General features: G+C 36.0%; 1 protein-coding gene across 2 annotated transcripts in view; it reads left to right on the top strand.

Annotated features, from left to right (window-relative positions):
* The first annotated feature begins 8,601 nt into the window (after positions 1-8,601).
* Positions 8,602-16,423, top strand: part of LOC106074453 (uncharacterized) — a 158,283-nt gene continuing 150,461 nt past the window's right edge. Inside the window, exons 1-2 of one of the 2 annotated variants that reach the window (XM_056007975.1) lie at positions 8,602-8,810; positions 9,817-10,093. The gene's annotated coding sequence lies outside the window, so the exon portion shown is untranslated. Of the gene's footprint in view, positions 8,811-9,766; positions 10,094-16,423 lie in introns of those variants that run through there. The other variant, XM_056007976.1, reaches the window with a different exon arrangement.

Raw genomic sequence — 16,423 nt, 5'->3', positions numbered from 1 at the left:
GTGAACAAAATTAGTTGAATTAATATATAAATTTCATATCATGTCGCTCTCCTTCAGGTATTTTTGTCGATTCGGTGGGTGGGGTGGGGGGGCGATTGCATGTACTGCCCTCCCCACTCTAGCCCTCTGAGTGGGGGGGGCGGTCCTATTTTTATGGAGAAATCATTGTATGTGAACAAAATTAGTTGAATATGTATATAATAGGCTATAAACTACGTGAACCCATTGTATATTATGTCGCACCACACTCTGATCTCAAATTTTATCATTAGTAAATATAAAATGAAAAAGGGTTGTACCAGGTGGGAGGGGCGATACATGCTATCACCTTCACCCCTCCCCCCCCCCCCCCATGGGACAAAACAATACTTTTTCTTTTTGTATTATAGTTAAGAAATTACAAAATTAAAAAAAAATCTGTCACTTAAATAATTTATACAAGATATAAAGTTAAATTCTTATATCGAGTCGCCCCAACCCTATTCTTTAATGCCAAATGCAATCATTAGCAGAAATTATAAAAAGGAGTGAGGATTAATCATTTTCACTCTATCGCCCCCTACCCTTTCCAGACAGAGTTTATGTAATTTCACATGAATTTATCTTAATTATTTTAAGAAAGACTTTGCTTTGGAAAAGTTATAAACAAATTTTTTCAGTATAAGAGTCACGATTGAGATGAGCTCTAAACCCAGATAATCGTTTCCTAGTCGCCCTTTTCCAACCTTTACTCAATCTGATATTTTTCTAGTTAAATAAGTTTTGGACTATAACTCACAATTTATGCTTGAATATTATTTATCGAATAATTTTTTTTCGGCGGCGATCCTCAAAGCCTTAATCTAAAGATTATCTTAGTATCTTATCTTTTCAAGGAAGTGCCTAAAAATTTATATTAGAATATTTTTCAACATTATTCGAAAGGTCCTTTATAATAGGATAAAAAATGAACTTTAGGTCAGGAGAATGCGTTTCTTCAGTGAAGAATGCAAGAAAACGCTTTTCGTGATTGGGCTTCGCCCCGAACCCAACTGATAAATAATGAGCTGTAGATGCAGGGAAAATGAGTTTATGCAGTGAAGAATGCAAGAAAATGCTTTTTGCTTCGGGGCTTCGCCTTCGCCCCGAACCCCACTGATAAATAATGAGCTATAAATGTCAGGAGAATGCGTTTCTTCAGTGAAGAATGCAAGAAATAGCTTTTGGCGTCGGGGCTTCGCCCCAACCCCACTGATAATTAATGAGCTGTAGATGTCAGAAGGATGCGTTTCGCCCCGAACCCCACTGGGGAATCTTACAGCGCTCCCCCAGACCCCCAAGCTTGCAAGAGAAAGGCCTCAACATGACGTTTTATTCTCATATATATATATATGCTGTACGCATGTTTATGCATAGGGTTAGGGTTTACTCGGCGTTAGGGTTAGGGTTTGGAAAAAAAATCGCCCCCCCCCACTCAAAAGTTCTGGATCCGCTACTTACTTTCAATTGCAAATATTTAATCACATGACTTCTACCAGCATCTTACTTTGTCCTCTTCAAATGCAGACTGACTAAATAGTTGTTAACAGCATCATTTTTTTGATAATCAGAGCTATTGATATCACATGACCAGAAAACAGGATGTGCGTTTCAACTCTGACCACATGTTGAAAAGTTGTACAAATTTTAATTAAACTTTTTAGTTAATAACTAAAAAAAAAGTTACTTAAACTACGATTTTAACCAAACTTTTTTTTTCTAGTTAAACAATGGCCTTAACTATTTTTTTTTTTAGTTAAACTAAAAGTTATTAACTTTTTAGTTAACTTTTGCCCATCACTAGTTCTGAGCAGCTTTTTTCATCTGCCCCCATATTCATTCCAGTATCCTCAGCTTCATTGATGACTGACCCCTTCCAGGTTTGCTTGAGTCTGTCCACTTTCTTCTTTCCTTGCGGAGTCCAATCAAGTGACTGCCCTGCAGCATTGGTAGCTGGTTTTCGCAGGGTGTGTCCAGCCCCACTTTCGCTTTTTGATATCTTGGGCTATGGGCTTTTGTCTAGTTCTCTCCCATCTCTCCCACAAATTGACAGTATTTATCTTTTCTGGCCACCTAATTTCTAATATCACGCGGGGGGGGGGGGGGGGGTGCGGTCCGGGTGACACCCGTTTGGGGACGACATCCGAGCAGAATGAAATGCAATTTTCAACAAAAATGAAAAAAAAAAATTACCAACTTAAAAATGTGAGAGAAGCAAGATCATAAAGCATAGGTGTTCTGTAGTCACAGATTAATAATAAATTACTGTAGACGTTACTAATTAACAATGATAATAACGAGACTGTCTTTATCAAGGTAGACATATATAACTGACTTTTATTTCCGTCCGATTCTTTGCTTTCGCATAAAACATAAACAACAAACAATGACGTAATATCTTCTAATATTAACACAATAGGAATGGTTGAATAAAATGATTCTTAATGTGGAAAAATCAATAGGAAGATTTGCTTGTTTGATAAATAGTGGGCATGTCCACAAACAGAAACTCGCGAGAAGAATGAAGAACATTTATCAGGTTTTCAAATTTGTAACAATTAAGCAGCTGGACTTATGCTACAAAAACAATTGACAAGGAAATCATTGCTATGATTGATGTATAGATGAGAAAACAGAGGAACATCTTGCACTTATAGATTTGATTACTATCGCACTGTTTCTAGCAAAGCAAACGTTGGTATTTGGTGGCAAATTGAAGAAGACTTTACATAAATAATGGAATTTTTTTCTCGGGATTGTGGAAATATTATCCAAATATGACCCAGTGCTGAAATAATAACTTATAAAACTGCAAGGGAGCGATGCTTGTACCAATAGATGCTTGTTTCTAAATGTTTTAGCATATCACTTCAGGGATATACTTATCTGAGACATAAATGTTGCAAGGTACTCTGGTACTCTTGTATCACACCACACCTAACATAGATCTCTTAAGTTGTAAAATATATTAACAGTAGCAATGGTAATGTTCAAACCACTGAAATATTGTGAGATATTCCTCTTTAAGTGGACCAAAAGCTGATTGTAGCAGTTCTGATAATATAAAACGCCTGGAGAGAGATTGATATGATGAGCTCAAGGACATGGTCATGCAGCTACATTGTCAAGAATTCACGAAGAAAAGCAGGCAGTATTAATGAAGAACAGAAAAGAAACTTGAATGGATGTGTACACCATTTATTTTAGATATTTGGACTAAGAAAATGCTTCTAACATACATTTTTTTAGTTTTCTAGAAAAATGTTTTCTTTCTTTGCCGCTTTTACCAATCGATGGGATATTTAAATAAATGATAGAGTGTCACATGAACAAATCTCTGGTGTTGATGTTAGAGCCATGAAAGAAAGATTGGATGAAAGTGTGAAGGCGAAACTCTTTGCCGTCGCTCTAAAAATACAAACAGTAGAGGAGCAGCGCAAAGACAGCTGTCTGTGAATACATGCAAACTTTTCATCGCTTGACTTTCTTGTTGGCAGATGTACCGAGGAAAAAGTCAACACAACACAAGAGTAACTTCGAATAAAAGTGTTAATTATTGGCAAAGTGGTGGCAAAGCTAGAGCACTTCATTTACTCTAAGAAATGTGTGACAAGTTAGCTCAAATTTTTATTGAGATTACTTTTGTCCAATCAAACGAGCATGTGATTGCAACAGAAACTTTTTAACAATAAGAACACATCAGGAAAGTAATCTTAAGATTCCGGATTCACTAATCAAATAGAGAACAAGAGGTCAATGCTGAGTGCATCAATCTCTTTTATACTTAGCCAGACGACAAGATATGTGAACTAGAAGACATCTACAGGCAGCCAAGTTTTGAAGGACGTCAACGAACCTCTACCAGCCTTAGATTGAAGCCTTGAACTGTTTCTTGCCCAATACGTTTACGTGGCAGATGGCATGCCTACGTGGCGTCATGGGGAAGAAGCTTTTCAAAACTAAAGTTAATTAACAAATATCAATAACTTTTGAAATCGAATTTGAAATCAAGCATTTCCGTCCATGGAAAACGAAGTCACAAAATATATTGAGTTTAAAGTTATTTATAAGTTTTCAAAGTTGAAATCCTGAAAAGGAAATTTAGGTTTTTATTTTCTAAATTTATTGTAAACTTTTAAAAGTTAAGATTAAAAAATAATTCCTTTTCAAGTATTTGTACCGATCATTATGCTTTTCATAAAGTTGCATTTTTTTCCAGTAGTCGTCTTCAGGAAACTAGCACTATAATGTTAAAAAGTTTCCGTTAGGAGTTCTTTAAAATTTACTAAGGAAAGCTTGTTCAGCTATGATTAATTTGTTTGTAATTAAAAATCTTAGGTGTTAATATGTAATAATTAATGATAAAATATCAGAGACACAAACATAATCTATACTCATTTGAACGTTGTGTAACAGCAATTTAACGAACTGTATTATTGCGCAAAAAAGAACAAACCAACGATAGTTTTTATTGGGAAGAAACAGTGGAACGTTGGGTGGGGGGGTTTGACACCCTGATCATACCGCACCGGGTGACACCCATCCTAGTGACGCCACTGATCCGGCGTAGGCATATTTAAAAAAGAACTGGAGCTTTTCCATATTTGTTTTAGTGACTCTCCATTTTTATGATTATTATGAACTGTATAAAAGGACCGACTTAACTTTTGTATTATAGATTCGTATCTTGTTATGTAGAGATAATGCCTTAGAGGGCCAGATCGCTTGAAGAGTGGAAAAGACAAACCTAGTTTTATTGATCCGAAATAGTATATCATCATCAGCTTCGCCGTCTTTACTGACTCTATTTCCCAGATAAGTGAAATGGTCCGTATCGAGGATGTTCTCTCCTTGTAGTAGGCCTGTAGCATGATTGAGTTCTCTTGTCTGTTGTTGATCCTCATAACTTATGTTTTCTTTTTCACTGTCTTATGACCCAATCAATCACTAGCAAACATATCAAGGGCGAAAGCATACAGCACTATCTTACTCCTGTTTTTACTTGAAATGGGTTGGTTGGTTGGTGAGCTTACTATTGTGTATTAGGCCTACTTAGTTATGATGAGTCATCGTATATTGGTGAATTTTGTTAGAATTTCGTAATGCTTCATCAGTCTCCAGAGTATGTCTCTGTCAATAGGCCTACTGTCGAAGGCGTTCTCAAAATCCACAAATGTCATGTACAGAGGGGATTTCCACTCAAGAAATTGTTCTGTGATAATGCACAGTGTAGCAATGTGGTTAGATATAGACTCTATAGCCCACTTGGTGGGAAAGGCTTCGAAAATACTGAATAAAAAGTCCGGGTCTATAAGAACTAGATAGGTTATCTATCCAAAGAAATCCACTACATGGTATTTCAGTCTATAAAAGATTGGTACAGTAAAAGTGCGGCAAGGGGCGGCCTTAGCAGTGCGCGGGGCCCTTAGCCGTAAGGGTAGACTATATATATATACCGTAAACTCATCTTCTTATCTTATCTTATATAATACAGACGTTACTTCAAAAATGAAGATGATTACGTCCTACGCGTCATGCATTTAGTCATGCATATTAACCAATGACTTAAATTCTGCCAAGTCACTGGTTTTCCTGGCTAGCTCAGGCAACCCATTCCATGCTCTAATAGCACTACGGAAGAAGGAGTATTTGTAAAAATTTGTCCTAGCATATGGGACGAGGAATGTGCCTTTATCTTTGTGTCTTTCAGAGTATTTTATTAAATTTTGTTTTTGTATTTGAAGATTATGGTTCAGTGTTTTATGTATTATTGCTACTTTACTTTTGAGCCTTCTGTCCTGAAGGCTTTCTAAATTTAGTGATTTTACTAAAGGTGTTACTCTAGTCAAATGTGAATATTCGTTTGTTATGAATCGCACTGCTCTATTTTGTGTCTGTTCTAGTTTCTTAATGTTTTCTTGAGTTGAGGGGTCCCAAACAGAGGATGCATATTCTATTATTGGCCTAACCAAGGTTAAATAACATTTTAGTTTTATGTTCTTATTTGATTTATAGAAATTTCTTTTAATAAATCCTAATGCTTTGTTTGATTTTTTTGTAGTTTCATCAATATGTGGATTCCATGACAGTTAACGGACTCATCCGTATCTAACGCTATAACAATAACAATACAGTAAGTCCGCCTCTAAGCTGTGGGCCTTATTTTTGCTTCAAAACATAGAACAGTATGTTTGTACTGTTGGCCTACTATTGGCTGCTTCTGTACATTATAGACTGTATTGTTATTGTTCTGCATTAACAGAAGCAAATAAAATAGAAAACACACGCGCACTACTACTATTAAGTCTCCTCTCTCACTCTGCAAATTGCAACCAGTTGGATGTTCTATAAGAACAAAGTGTACTATAATAGTTACAGTGGTCCCTACACTTTTGCAGACCCGACTGTTGCGGAAGGGCTATACCACGGGATTTCAATAATTAATTAAAAAAAAAATACTCCCTCGTTTTGTTTTTTGACATTGTGACACAAGTTTCCCCACGGCTGATCGATGTCTATTCCCAGTAGCCTATTGGGCAACAACTTTACAAGTCATCGCCAAACTTTCAGGAAGCTGGCGCCTAGGATTGGCGTTTTCTATTTTGAATGACACCCCAAAAATGACAGTTTTTTGTCTATATATTTCAGGAAATTTATTTTTTTTGAGTTATCAAAAGATTTTAATAATTCCCGGAGATTTCAAGGGGCTCCTGGTAAATCAGGAGGCTGCTGGAATTCTGTTATAAGTTATAAAATGGTTTAATTTAATAATTTACACCTAGAATTAGCGCGGGGCCTTTGAAAGTGCGGGTCCCACTGCGGTCGCATAGGTTGCATTGGCCTAAGGCCGGTCCTACAAAATAACGCCGTGGATCGACTAGTACTTTTGAATAGTGGAAACTAAAACTGCAAGAAAACTTCTTTACATACCAGCGAGTTTTCGTATCAACACTTTGTCAATGTTTTTGTTAAAAAAAAGGTTAAATTATTCTATTTGAATGTTAGCTTTTAAGGTTTTTTAAAATTAACATTTAGCCTACATATCAATATATTAGCATATAATAATAATAATAATAATAATCTTTATTATCCGTAAGGAAATTTGTCTTACAATTTGTGCATTATACCAAACAAAAAACATTATAACTATAAGAAACCAAAGTGTACATTCACACCAGACTCATTCATAATTTACATGTGACAAAAGTTTATACCAGATTGTTTTTATTTAATGATTTGATTGCCAGGGGAACAAAAGAGTGTTTGTGTCTGTTTGTCTTTGCTATCGGTGTCTTGTATCTCCTTTGTGATGGTAAAATCACAAAATCCTGACACAAAGGGTGATTCTTTATTTCGAGGATCTTGTTAGCTTTTTTATAGATGTTTGTCTCAAACAACTGCCCAAATGGGGTTTGTTTTTTGCCAATGATTTTGCCAGCAGCATTTAGGATTCTATTAAGTTTATTTTTATTTTTAATGCTCAGATGTAGATAAAATAAACTATAATCAGAAAGCGTATTACCTAATTTGCTTATCAAATCATAAACGTTTAGGCGCGCAAGATCCAAGCACAGTAGATACACAAGGTGGACAGTAATAGAGTAAGAATTAAAAAAATAGAAAATGGGATTCCCGAACTCAATATCTAACGTTGTTTCTGTAGAGAGTGAGAGAGACACTGAGAGAGAAAGAGTAGAGAGTGAGGGGAAATAAGAGGTTCAGCTTGAGAGAATGAAGGAATATGAGAGAGTAAGATAATTATAAGAGTGAGAAATTGAAGGGGAGTCTTAGAGGGGGAGAGAGAATGAGACAGAGAGAAGAGAGAGTGAGTATGTGAAGAAGAGAATGAACGAAAGGAGGAACAGGGTGAGGAAAAGAGTGACATTGTGCAAGAGAATTATGTAGATAGTGAATGTGAGTGTGGCAGTGAGAGAGATGGAAGTGAATGTGAGTGTGGCAGTGAGTGAGATGGAAGTAATGGAGAGAATGAAAGTCTGTAAAGGGAAGAGTAAGTGCGTGGAAGAAAACAAACCACGCTAAACAGAGGGGAAGAAACATTCTACCCTACTTCAATGACATCACATGCATTCAAAACACACACGCACACATTGACCAAACACTAACTTTCTCCCAGATTTTCCTACTTAAGACCACTAACAGCTCACTACAACTCCGTACTTTTCTTTTAGATTTTGTCAATGCATAACTAGAATGTTATCAGATCCAACAAATCATGTCGCTTTCCCGCTCTTTAATCTCGCGCTGCGTGCTTGTGTGTGTGTGTCCAAGTGAACTAGATATCTAGGAGAAGACTACTCTTGACAATTAGATCTAGATCTGTATGCAAAAATAATTTGTAACAATGATGTCTAGTTCTTAACGTCACCAGAGCCATTCCCGTTGACAACATCATCGATTGGTGAGGGAATGAAAAAAATAAATTATCAGCACGCTTGTGTCATACCCACCACTCTATTACAGTGTATATCCGTGTTAATAAATAGCCTCCCCTTTCGCGTGGCGGGCTGTACAGGTGTGTACAGCCAATGTTTCAGCCGACTCTGCCCTTGGGGACACTGCTCACTCGGCACAAGTTGAAGATCGTCTTCATTTAGTATTTATGAAGAGGGTCGGTGTAGATTGATTTTAGTTTCTATGGATTATGTTGGCATAAGAGAATTTGTTGTTTTTTTTTGATTTGGCGTTACAGCTAAACTATTCTGTATAGGCCACTTGTCATGATCGTACACCGTTTGCACACACATGACTTGCGGTGAAAGCCAAAATAGGAGGTAGGTTTTTGCGATATAGTTATCTATAGTATAGGGGATTTTTATACATGGCGGAAAAAACTATAAATAGATAGAATTTCGGTGTATCCGGTGTACAAAAAAACAAAACTCCCCATAATAGAAGTGTTATGTTATGTTTGTTTTCTTAATGTAGGACCTACATGATAATTCTAGAGCACTTTTTTTTTAGCACCGCGGAATCAAATATTCCAAATTAATAAATTATACATTAAACAACAACAACAACAACACTGAACATAATTTCCAAATACAAATACAAAAACCTAATAAAATATACAGAAAGACACAGTCACATTCCTTGTTCCATATGCTAGGACAAATTTGTGCAAATGCTCCTTCTTCCCTATTGCCATTAGAGCATGGAATGGGTTACCTGAGTCAGCCAGGAAAACCAAAGACTTGGCAAAATTTAAGTCATTGGTTAACATGCATGACTAGATAGAACTAGGGACACGCTAAGGACGTATTCCTCTTCTTTTTTGAAGTAACGTCTTTAATAAGATAAGTTAAGATCAACTGCCATCCACGGAGAACATGCTAACATTAGAGCTCAATTCTTTTTATTTAATTGACAAATAAGAAGTTCAGCGACCTTGGCATTGTTTAGTTTATCGTGAAAATCTCCAATTTCTAGAAATCTGGCATATAGAATATTCAGATTTGACTTGAGTAACACTAAAATCACTAAATTTAGAGACTCCTCAGGACGGAAGTATTAATAGCAGGGGGCCTACATAAAACTCTGAACCTTAACTACAGAAGCACAACCATATAAAATCCCTCAACTCTAGAAAACATTAAGAAGCTGGAACAGACACACACAAAAAAAAAAAAGCAGTGAGATTCTTAACAAACGAATATTCACATTTGACTAGAGTAACACCTTTAGTACAATAATGTATACCAGAATTGTAACAAATATACAGATAGAGTGAGTTGATATCATTTTAAAATAACAAACTACATTTGTGTGTCTGTTGAGAAGATTCGTTCAAGAAATGAATGTGTCGACTCCGCATGAATAATCAGCCAATTTTGTGGACGATGGAAAAGATTGAGATATACGAATAATAGATAAAAAAACAAACAAAACATAAAAAATAGCAATTTAAAAGTATACCATCAACCGAGGTTTGGTTGTATTGATGAAACATTTATTTGGACTTGTGTTGAGTTCACATGTAGAGTGTAATGTTTTCTTTTTTTGGAGTACTTCATTGAAAAATCTGCTTTATTATGATGGAGAAACTAAAGTCTGTGTGGTAAGTACTTTTGTTTGTGTGTGTGTAACTCTCTATTTGTCTGTGTATACATATCTTATGTCAAATATCTCACGTATACATTGTTGGTTAGTTTGTTCTTAAAGAAATATGTCAAATTTATTTTAATGTTCAGCAGCGTTTATCTACTTTGCTTTTCTCCCAAGCACACATCAACCAGACCGTGCAACTCCTAGTAACCTTATTTTCAACACACGTTCACATTGTTTGCATTTCTTCTGCCTTTTCTGCAATGAATCTAAATGTATCTAAATCAGACCACCAAGTGCCCACTGTGGAATAGGCTACTCATACCACAAGCCGCATCCAGCTCCTACAGTAAAACCTATTTTCTACAAAGACATTATAGCTTTCTACTGATAAACGGCAGTAGATGCACAAAACATATTAATACATCATGAGATGAACCATAGTTGTTCTACTATTGTAGTCGGTCAACCAAACTTGTGTAAAAAGTAGTTTCCCCTGTCAAACTTTGCTATCTATGGGAAAGATGATTTCTAGGGCCGACTGTTAACGAGGGTGTCATGTGGCCAGCACAATAAACTACCGCCTTACTTCCAACTAATTAGAGCTTGGTGCACTCTGAGGGCCGTAAAGAAATTAAAATCCCAGTCTTCACCGAGATAAAAAAAAAAGGAACCAAGGTTTGGAGGTCATGCGCGTAACCACTCAGCCACCGCGCCCCCATTATAAGGCGTGGACACTCATTCTCATGACAACTAAAACAAATATGAATATATGTACATAAAACATTTTTTTTTCTCTTCTCTGCTCCCCCATTAACATCAACAAAAGGCAATGTTTCTAACTAATCACTCGACCGCAACGTTTCCCAAACTTTTTCCTTAAACGTGAAACTTTGCACATTCGGAGAATTTAGCGGAACACTTTGATTAGTTTTAGGTTGCTTTTTTTCGTAGTGTTTAAATAAAAACTAATGGTTAAACCATATTCTTAATTCTGCATTTTTTATAAGCCCATCATGTATATTGTGTATTATGTCCTTAAAGAGCATAACTTTTTGATATTTAACTCGATATTGGTAGCTGAATTCTAATATCTGGTATGGCGTCAAGCCAGTTTCTATAGTTATTGCAACATAATAAAATCCTGCTTCTCACGGAAGTATGAAACTAAAGTAAAAAAAAAAAAAAAAAAGCTAGTTTTAAAATGGTGTGGTTCTCTTCAGAAAAACTCGTCCAGAGATCACTGATCTTTTGTTGTAGCTTGTTTAAAATTAGATTCAGAATCTAGATCAGTGCGAAGTTCAAAGTAATGTTATATAAGTTATGTTATGCCTGCGGCAAAATATGTAGGTTACAGCTGGGGCTGCGTAGCTACGGGAAATACTGCATTCCTCATTGAACTTCGGACTGGAAGAAAAGCCTTATTATTCTTATTATAATTCACGTGTAGGCTTACAAGTCCATTATTGCAATAGTTGTCAGGCTTGGCGGAACACTTAAGGCCCCGCGGAACACAGTTTGGGAAACACTGCTCTACCCCATTGTCTTTCCATCACTTTCTTTGCTTGTTTTTTTTTTGTTTCTATTTTAAGCATCGCTTCTATGGAGCCAATGTTAATAAGATCCCGCGTTTATTAAGTCATGTTTTTAGATGAAAGGAAGTGGCCGCATCTCTGACCACACTAAAAGACGACCAGATTTAGAGACTTGCCGCGTTGTCCCCAGGGAACGCGCGAGCGGATGGATAGAGTTAGACCAGCGTTATGGAGATGTGTAAGGAGGTGGGAGGAGGTAAGTTTTTTGATGTGTGGTGATGAGCATTAAAGTAATGTAATGTATAAGATAAGATAAAGTAACAGTCATTTAAAGAATTCTTTCTAATAGTCCTATAAGCTTGTCTACTGTAGATCTACACTAAGCCAAACTACTTTAAAAACACACACGTCTAACTGCTATGAAAAGTGAACAATAAATTAATTCCTTGTAAACGTTTGTATCACTTATATCTGGGGTCAGCAAAACGCAAAACACGGGCAGCATGTGACATTCTGTCTCCCCCGTGGCCCGCCGATCCTTGACAAAAAACTACCGCACGACTTTAAGTCAGATTTTTTTTTTAATTCATAATAAAAAAATCACCAACAGATGATTAATAACCAGCACTTTGTACTTGTTAAAATAATGATTAATGAGATGAATATTAGATCACCTAAATATTAGATCACCTAAATATTAGATCACCTAAATATTAGATCACCTAAATAATTACATGCTGGCCTTTCGTCTCGAGTTTGAATCCCGGTGAAGACTTGAAATTCTTAATTTCGGAATTTTTCCGAGGCCCCGAAGTCCACCCAACTCTAATGGGCACTTAACCTTCGTCATGGAAGTCTAGGCGGTTGTTTGCTGTTCTTGCCACATGGCACCCACGTTTACTTTCGGGCATGGAAACATATAAACTTTAGATCCTGCACTCATTCTATACTGCTTACATTCTTGACTGCACTCATTCTATACTGCTTACATTCTTGACTGCACTCATTCTATACTGCTTACATTCTTGACTGCACTCATTCTATGCTGCTTACATTCTTGACTGCACTCATTCTATGCTGCTTACATTCTTGACTGCACTCATTCTATGCTGCTTACATTCTTGACTGCACTCATTCTATGCTGCTTACATTCTTGACTGCACTCATTCTATGCTGCTTACATTCTTGACTGCACTCATTCTATGCTGCTTACATTCTTGACTGCACTCATTCTATACTGCTTACATTCTTGACTGCACTCATTCTATGCTGCTTACATTCTTGACTGCACTCATTCTATGCTGCTTACATTCTTGACTGCACTCATTCTATGCTGCTTACATTCTTGACTGCACTCATTCTATGGTGCTTACATTCTTGACTGCACTCATTCTATGCTGCTTACATTCTTGACTGCACTCATTCTATGCTGCTTACATTCTTGACTGCACTCATTCTATACTGCTTACATTCTTGACTGCACCCATTCTATGCTGCTTACATTCTTGACTGCACTCATTCTATACTGCTTACATTCTTGACTGCACTCATTCTATGCTGCTAACATTCTTGACTGGAAACAAACGCGCTGATTTGTTAAAGTAATGCTTACAACTAATAAGTCCCCTGCAGTTATGAACAAGTAAACTATTCAAACAATACTGCAAAACAAACAAACAAAGCTTATATAAGTGAAACAAAGCTTATATAAGTGAAACAACTGTATCTATCAACACAATAAGATCTATTTCCTTTAATCAATATCGAACACAAAAACATAATTAATTAATTATTAATAATGAATTGACCAATTGGTTTTCTTTTTTCATTGATTCATGTTTTGTTAGGTACAATAAATAATTGTGTTAAGTTTTTTGACGTGTACACTTTTCTAGCCATATCTGTTAATACTGAAGTATTTCTTTCCCTTGTTGGTATCAAATAAAATAATTAATCACAGTAATTAATTGACTAATTTTCTTTTATTGATTCATGTCTTTTCTTTACAAATGAATAATTGTGCAAATTTCAAACTTGATCCGAGAATAGGTGTGGGAGAAATAACGTTATCAAAATATGGCGCAGACAGACAGACAGAGTGAGTTGATATATGCCTAAGCTTTGTAAAAAAAAAAAAATGTCTATTTGTACGTTATTTAATAGGCACATAAATAATATAAACACCGCAGCTGTGCAGCGGTGTGACGTCACATAACCCGGAAGTGTTTACATCCTGCAAGTGAACTACAATACGGCTTCGCTGGGAGAGGTTATGAGCAGCAAGAAGCGTAAGGTGGCAGGAGATGGAGGCTATCATAAATTGAAACCTGAAGTTACAGAAGAAGGAAGAATTTTTAATGAAAGTTGGATTGAAAAATCAGGAGGGGGGGGGGGCGGGGGAAGATCCTCTTATGCAATGTCCTGCAACAGTGTTGCAGTTATGAACTAATACAGTGGCGGCTCTAGACCTAAATTTGGTGTGGGCGAGTTCTATTTGGGGGGGGGGGGGGGCTCTTTAATGAAACAAACAGATGCACATCTATATTTTAAACTAGACCTAACATTAAAGGAGGACATTTTTTTAGTAACCCTTATCTTTGTTGCCCTTTTTTGGTTATGTAATCTGTGTTTTCAAAAAAAAAAAAATTATTGTCTAACACAGTTTCAAAGTATTTAAAGCTTTGAACTATCTCTATGCTTTTCCCAGCTACTGTTTATTCAATATTAAATATGGTCTTAACAGTATTTTTTTTTCAATGTTGTTGATTTCTCTTAAATAAAGATTTACTTCCGCGCTCTCTGAGACCAGGGCACGTCCTCTGCAAACTTCGTGAAATAACAGAGAGGACTAAATGCTTGAAGATCATTTTGGTATACAGAATATACCAGAATGGCGATGTCACGGCCCTTTGGAGAGCTCTTGTATTAACAATACATGCGTTAGATACTGTGCTGTTAACCCTAACTCTCTGAGGTCTCATTCTCAAAAATTCATAAGCCCATAAAATCATATATGGACTTATCTCCATGGCTTTCATTTTTTCAATAAGAATCTGGATTTGGATTGTGTGATTGCATAAGTGTTGTGTGAGTCGATGTGTTTGTAAATAGAATTTAAAATGTATAGTATAGCATCATCTACACCTTTTCCCTTTTGGTTTAAAATGCTGATATAAATCGAGCAAGGCCCCTAGAATCGCGATGCCTTGGGCGGTTGCGCCTGTAGCCCACATTGTCTACGCCTTGAGCCGCCTCTGAACTCATGTAATCTAATATATGTTCTCATGGCTTTTAATGGCTAAACCCATCAATGCGCTACAGTAAGTAAACAGGGAGAGAGAGAGAAAGAGAGAAAGACTTAAAATCTGCTAAGTTTACCTGGCTGATTCAGGCAACCCATTCCATTCTCTAATGGCACAAGGGAAGAAATTGTAAGAATTTGTTCTAGCGTATGGAATAAGAAATATACCTCTATCTTTGTGTCTTTCTGAGTTTTTCATTAGGTTTTCTAGTCAAATTGTAATATTCGTTTGTCATAAATCTGACTGCTCTATTTTGTATTTGTTCTAGTTTCTTTATGTTTTCTTGAGTTGAGGGATCCCAAACAGAGGATGTATAATCTAATATTGGCCTAGCTCAAGTTGAAAGGCATTTTAGTTGTTTTGTTTGATTTGTAAACATTTCTTTGAATAAACCCTCGCCTAATGTTTTACTTTTTCATGAGTTTTTAGTCTGCTATGAAAAACATCACGGACACCCTTCTCCCAGATCCCCCCACCCCCAACTGGTCAATAAAAGTTATAGGACCATAGCGCAGTGAGCATGCTATAGGCATGAAATTTAAACAAAAACAATGAGTAAAAATATATCTAATCGCACAAATTTATTGTTGTTAGTCTAGATTTATACAAAAAATCATGACATGATTGATTAAAAATAAGTGATCCATTTTTTTAAAAGTTATTTTTTTTTATTTTACTTTTATTTTTTCTTTATTGATACATTACATCGTATCTGAAATAAAGACGATCTTGACGGGCTCGAAACTAGTATTTCATTATCGAAGTAATTATCTGCATTTGTCACATTAACAATAATATACACTTTATTGCCACCTTGAATATGTTACAAGTAGCTTACACAAAACACCTTTTGAGGCCTTACAGGCGTTTTTGAATAGGCCTATTTATATAATAATACATCGGATTCTTCTAATTCTTTGCCTGAAAAACAACAAAGAGACGACCAACATTTGTCCATGATTTCTTTCTATGGTGTCAGCTGTTTCTTGCTTGGTTACAGACACACACACACAATGTAAACAATGTGTCACACATGTACTTGGACATTTATTGTTAATGCACGCATGCCATCTTGAGATGTTTAGGAAAGTAATGGCGGAGTAATAGTCTCATTCATTATTACGTCAAAGATTTTCCTCACTATAAACATATCTACATAGTCTTGACAGTAAGTCAATCTCTTCCTTAGAATTTTTCGCAAAGCTTATGCCAGCTCTGTCTGTCTGTCTGTCTTGTACAATTTTGTGCACGTTATTTCTCCTAGACACATTCTCGGATCAAGTTGACATTTTACACTATTTTTTTTCTATCTAACACAACACGAATCTATCAAAACATAAAATAATTATTTAATCAATTAATAGTAATTAATTATTTTGTTTGGTATTGAAAAAGGGAAATAAATGCTAATTATTGATAGATGTGGCTGTATATATGGAGCTATTCACCGTTTTTTTTTTTTTTTCACTTCACATTCTCTGATCAAGTTGAAATTATGCATACTTT

The sequence above is a fragment of the Biomphalaria glabrata genome, chromosome 13, assembly GCF_947242115.1.
Source record: "Biomphalaria glabrata chromosome 13, xgBioGlab47.1, whole genome shotgun sequence".
NCBI classification, from domain to species: domain Eukaryota; kingdom Metazoa; phylum Mollusca; class Gastropoda; family Planorbidae; genus Biomphalaria; species Biomphalaria glabrata.
This window is presented reverse-complemented; position numbering and strand designations above follow the sequence as displayed.